The sequence below is a fragment of the Wyeomyia smithii genome, chromosome 3, assembly GCF_029784165.1.
Source record: "Wyeomyia smithii strain HCP4-BCI-WySm-NY-G18 chromosome 3, ASM2978416v1, whole genome shotgun sequence".
In the NCBI taxonomy this organism is placed as follows: Eukaryota; Metazoa; Arthropoda; class Insecta; order Diptera; family Culicidae; genus Wyeomyia; species Wyeomyia smithii.
This window is the reverse complement of record NC_073696.1, coordinates 269,916,995-269,923,313: the sequence shown is the minus strand read 5'-3', so window position 1 is coordinate 269,923,313 and position 6,319 is coordinate 269,916,995.

Genomic DNA, 6,319 nt, shown 5'->3' with positions numbered 1-6,319 from the left:
AAAATGAATGTCATCGCAGTCGTTGAAAAAAAAAAGGTAGATAAATCTACATGTATTTTCAAGTTCATATAAGAAAATTTTTAATTGCCACTTTAAGTTTTAAGTTTTATAAATTACTGGCAAATCAGTAATTTATTTAGAAAATTTTATTTTAGATTTTTTTAGTATCTCGTTGGCATTCACTTGTTGCATTCAGGGAGAAGAATACTTGCGCTTGAATAAAACTTGTTTGAACTTTTCAAGACAAACAAATTTTATCTGAGATTAGCCCCCTCTCCCGTTTGACAACTGTTTGTTTACAGTCAAGCACCATTTTTGTGATCATTGCTGTTGGAAAAGTGTTACTTGTAGCGATTTTTAAACAAGAAACAATAAATGGTTTAGAATAAGCATCCGGTGTATTTTAAAATTAGGGCCTTAAACATGAGCAAAATAAAGAAATGCAACATATAGCATGAAGCAGGTGAATGAATACCATTTCTCTGTCATTTCTGGTTACGCCACCGCATCATACAAGTAAAAGGAAAAAAGAAATACCTATTTATTTTATGTATGTTAATCGCAAATTTCAATTATATTTCTGTGATTCGATTATCCGGTAAACTCGATTATCCGGAATCAAAAATGTTTTGGTAATCGAGTTCGACCTGTATTGGAATTTATAACATCTTATATTCCATGTCCGTTAGTGAGTATTGCGTTTTGCTGTTTCTAACACCAAAAGTAATATTCCCCTAAATGGCTTGATTTAGTATGATTTAGGCTGACTTGATTTAGTATGAGTTAGGTAGTTGCTTGAATGAGCTAAAAATTTGTGTTTATTTTAGATCCTTTTCTCTCACGAATGTTTTTCTCTTTCATGAGACAAAATGGGATTAAGGCACATTTTCAAGATAGGTTCATCTTAAAGATAAGTATCATAAAACTCTAATGAAGTTTAATGGAAGTTTCTCATAGGTATTTTGAGAGGGATATTGAGTGCGTTTCAAAACCGCTCCTCAGGCTTATTACACTTATTGATGAAGGAGTTTCATGGAGGACTCTTCAAGTGTTCTTTAATTACTCTAACTGATGATAAATAAAAACCACAAGTACCTAAATTAATTTATGATAAAACTCTAAATCTATCGAGTTTTATCATAAATTAATGTTTTGATAAAACTTCTATAAAATATAAATAAAACTTAATCATCTTTGGATTGTTATTTGTCCTATTTTCGCACTGAAAATTAGATGACCGACAGATTTTGCTCTGATCCAGAACGCTTTTTTTTCTTCACATATCATTTATTTGACACGGCACAAATACAATCAACATAGAAACTAAAAGCAAATTTTTTATCCTCGCTCGTAGTCGTCAGCGAGGATAAAAAATTTGCTTTTAGTTTAGTAAATTAACTCTAACGAACGTCAAACTAACATGGTTTTTTCAATCAGTGTTTTGTTATTAAATGAGCATCTGATTATCTTTGAAAGGCCATCAATATGCAGTATGGTATCTTCTGCTGAGCCACGATGTAATGAGCTGGGACAGGGGCTTGTATTCCTCGGGTCCTGGAGGTATTGTGCGGGGTCTAGTTGCTGGTTCTGTGCTTAAGGTTCAAATGTGTTCTTGTCGTTTTGTGGGGTGTAAGCGGAGGGGAACAGGACTAGACTGGGGTTTGGATGGATTTTCGAAAAACCGTAAGGGACATGTAGGGTAGGTCAAGGCTCGCCAAGACAGAACGCTTATGTTGCTACTAACATAAGTCAAAGCTTCACCGGAGGAAGTGGCCGTCTGTGTTCCACCATTTGCCAGTATTATGATGTATTCGAGATGAAAACAGATTCGACTGCTGCTACCGCAACCGCTGCTGGTACCCGCTACCGCTACCAGCTGCTATCTTAGCACCGTCCATCACACCATCCACTAGTGAAGTGATTGATTTGAGCAGAAGCAGAAAACATGCTATTTGAATAAAGTATATGCTAAAAATTAGAAAATTACTCTTGAAACTCAGTTTTATAAGTCAAAGTCAAGTCAAAGGAAAGTATAAACCTAAGTCGTCTAGGTCAACGCTATTTTATTTAGCGATTCTATAATTTCAGAGTAAATTAAACCCTCTCTCTTTTGCTTTCTTTCTCTCTCTCTCTCGCTCTCTCTCTATCTGTCTCTATCTCTTTCTATCTCTCTTTCTCTTTCTTTTTCTCTTTCTCTTTCTCTTTCTCTTTCTCTTTCTCTTTCTCTTTCTCTTTCTCATTCTTTTTCTCTTTCTCTTTCTCTCTCTCTTTCTCTTTCTCTCACTTTTTCTATATCTTTCTCTTTCACTATTCCTCTCTTTCTCTCTCTCTCTATCTCTTTCTGTCTCCCACTCCTTGCCCGTAAAGTCCATCACATTTTACAATCCCACTCTAACACAACTCTTCCCTCCACCTTTCAGGCATTCGAGCAATTCCCAGTTCCATGCTCTTACGACAAACAAGCATACGCCGAGTTTAGTGGAGCTTCAAAAACATTTTGGTATGTGTTTTCCTTTTCCGAGTACTTAAACTGTCGCTCACGTGTTGCGTTCCATTCAGCAGGAGAATATTCAAGAAGCGTCATGAAATGTCCTTCGGAGCGGTCCTTTATACGCCATGCACCTAATCTCGTATATCGAAATTTCTATATAAACGAAAGCTACAAGATTTAACTATTGGTCAACGCCTAAAGACTGTTGAGGCGCGTAAAGCAGGACTGCGTGTTTCCGAAATCGCAAAAATATTCGGTATTCCTCAAAGCTCTGGTACAATAATCAAAGACAAAGATGAATGGCTTCAGAGGAAACAATCCGTCGAGGACTTACTGGGACTTACTGATGAGGAAAGTCGGAAAGTAGGGAAAGAGGAGATCTTACGTTGGAGCGATGTTCGTCGACAAAGCTAGAAGCCGTAATCTTCCTTTGCCTAATATTTTACTATGAGAAAAAACCTGTGAATTTGCTAGAGAACTCGAAGTCTCAAATTTTAATGGAAATTCTGATTGGCTGAAAAGATTTACCGTCAGAAGTTTTCTTTCGAAAAGCTTCGCGGGGAAAGTGGCAGTGTAGGCACAGTGGAGACGAACGATTGGATCGAGACGACCACCCACAGTGGGGCGACTCCATACAAAGGCTGGCCAAGCAAAAAAAGTGTCGATAAATGCGACAAAAACGTGGTATTTACATAATTTTGGGGCGCTGAACACGAATTTGGCATCCACTTTTTGTTTGGGGCCGTCCACAAAGTACGAAAGCCAATTTTAATATTTTTTTGGCCTTCTTCTCCTTTTTTATAGAATTATATTATCTTTGACCACAAGTAGTGCCACCGGGCGTCCTTCCCATTGAAAAAAAAACGTGATTTATGGACGACCCCTCGAGCTAAACAAATTTTGCCTAAATATATATATTTTTTTAATAAACTAAAACATCATAAGTAATACAAACTAATTACAAATTGAAAAAATCATCAACAGCATCATCATCTTTCGCTGTGATCGCTTAAATCTCGTGTTGAATTGTTTCCAGAAAATTTGAAGTTCATAATACTTATCAGCAGGAAAAATGTCTTTCGCTGCAATTTTGATTTCTTCTAGTAATTTTCGATGTTTCATTGTTTCAATAATATGTTATCTTCCTAATCCGGTTTCTATAGTTGAAAGAGGACATTTAAATACATGACACTGGAATGACACAACGTTCTAAATGAATACGAAAAGATGCGGAGGGCGACGACTGTTCTTTGTTTTTTTTCTCATAAGGCAAAATGTGTGGTTTACTTTTGTATGCAAACGAGTGCGAAGCAAAAGCAATCTTCAAACGGGCTATTGTTGGCCGGAGTTTGATGGTATGAATTTGCTGCTAATATTTGACACTCCAATCAGTTTGACGAATTTCATGATCATAAATTGAAAAGGGCTGAATGTTTTAGTATTGTTTTAAACTTGCAGAAAGTGACAAAGTTTGAGATAATTAAAATTTCAGATTTGTTTACTGTTTTCTTGTTTAACACTTATTTTATAACTTTTCATTGATAATTTTTGTGATTTTTGCCCAAATTTATATTTTATCCTTACGGATTGAGTACGATATCATAAATTTTCATTAATGGGGTATCATGGTTATGATTAAAATTAATCCTGGATGAAATTTCAACTTCAAAAATAAAAACTGAAAAAATCTGCTATCGCTTTTTCACTAAAGTGACAATTTGCGCAGTTTTGCGCAGCAACGGACAGTATGCATTTGAAAGCTTACGTTTTTACCTAAATTTTGAATGTAGTCACAACCGTGGCAAACTGCGGCAACTAAACTTTTAAGCTACTTTTCTACAAAAAATCACGTTTTTTTAAATTTTTTCTAGTGTCAGACCTACTATGACCAAATTTTACAATATCCAATGAAAAGGGTTTGTTTTGCACAATATTTACAACAACTTTTCCTTTGACGTCAAAAAAATCCAAGCTAACATTGAAGCTACAGAGCGTTTCAAAGTAATGTACGTTTTTTCAAGAAAAAGTCAAAACCCGTCAGTTCGCCAAGCTTTGAAAAGTCATAAAAAATTCAGATTTTATGATATTGCGCCCAAATTTTGGATTTAGACACTTGAATGCTATAGCAATAAAGGAAAAATATTATGAAACAGCTAACGAAAAAAAATTTTTTTGGCTGATGGCCAGCAATTCCCCACTGTGCAACCGGGAACCATAAGCAAATTTATTCGCTTCAAAAAAAAGATATTTTTTTTATTGCCGCAGTACTCGTTTTGTTGCTGCTAGCGAGCTCAACTTTGTCTGATTTCGTGCAGATAATCGCAGATAGATAGTTTTTGGTTTTCAAACCACCACATTTAAATCAGCTTCTAGGTTCTGAGCTGTAATAAAACCATTAGGAAAGCAATAGGTTGTTTTCGAAATTCTATTAGAGTTTTATTGACACTCATGGGTATTTCAACCTGCCCTTATTATTATTTATTGGCGTCAAGCATGCTTCGAAAAGTGGCCTTAATTCAAATTCAATTTTGTTTATTATCGATTTCCGATTCAAGCAATATGAAGTAAACAGTAATTGCAATCTTATAGCATATTTTACTACAACATTCACATATACCAAATGATAACATTAATGAAGCAGCCGGTTCGCAGCCGGCAACAAACATGTTTTTCTCCGCGCGGATTTGGGCAGTTAATTTTTATTTTTCCCACTCATTAAACTTAAACAGCAGAACAGTCCACACCGAACAAAGGATTATTTCTGCAGTCAACGGGGGGCTTTGACAGCGCAGGTTCTGCGGTCCCAGCCAGAAGAATCCTTGCTGGTGGCACTCCTGACAACATTGTATCTGCTTGCGGTTGGAATCAGCCAGCATTGGAGAAAGCAAATAACAGGTGGGTCGATGCGAGATTAAGCAAATTTAAATTTTTACTCCGTTCCGCCCCATCGGAAGGGTGCGGTTTCTAGCTAAAGCGAAAACATTAAGGGTGGGGATGTGGAAAATTCACAATGGGTTTGTTTGCTGGGGCTGCTGCTGAGTCATGCCAGTTTGTGGTGCCCGCGGATGAGCTAATTAAAAACTTTTCCTCCTGGTGTTCTGGAATTAATCGGTTAGGCAACCACGGCAGCCAGGGGAGGATGAGGGTAAAATACACCGGCAGCTTTTATGGTTCAAAATTATGAGTTTTGATTTGATACTTCGCTACAGAGATTAATGGTGATTCTTCCAGAACGTGAAGACAGAGTGCACGTGTTCCTCCGTCCAACCTGGTTGAACTCGTGTTGAAAAAGATGTTTATTACTCTGCTAAATACTTCTTTTGTGTTGTATAATTTGTTTTCATTAAGCGTTTCAAAGCGTCAAAACTTGAATGAGTCAAATAAAAACGATGAAAGAAACATTAAACTGTTTTTGTAAGCTTTTCTCTGGCCTCAGCAGGCTTTTGCCGTGCTGATTTTGCACAGCATTATGTACATCACGCACAACAATACCACTATCTGTCAATATGGAACCGAGTTAATTAGTAATACTTTATTAAACTTTCAATCAATGAGTTTCACCGCGCCTGTCGATGCGTGTTTGTTTATTCTAGCGGTATCAAATATTTGCAGCGGTGTATCGAACCGTAAAAAATTTAAATGCAACCACGCGCCTGTTGATTATCCACTACATCACCAATATCATCGTCATCGCGATCATCGGTAATATTTCGGGGCAAGTTACACTTCCATAATCCGCAACCGATTCCGCTATCTGCATTGGCAATTCAATGAAATCCGCGTAAATCTGGCCGGCTGGCAGCATCAGGTGTTTGCAGTTATTTGCTA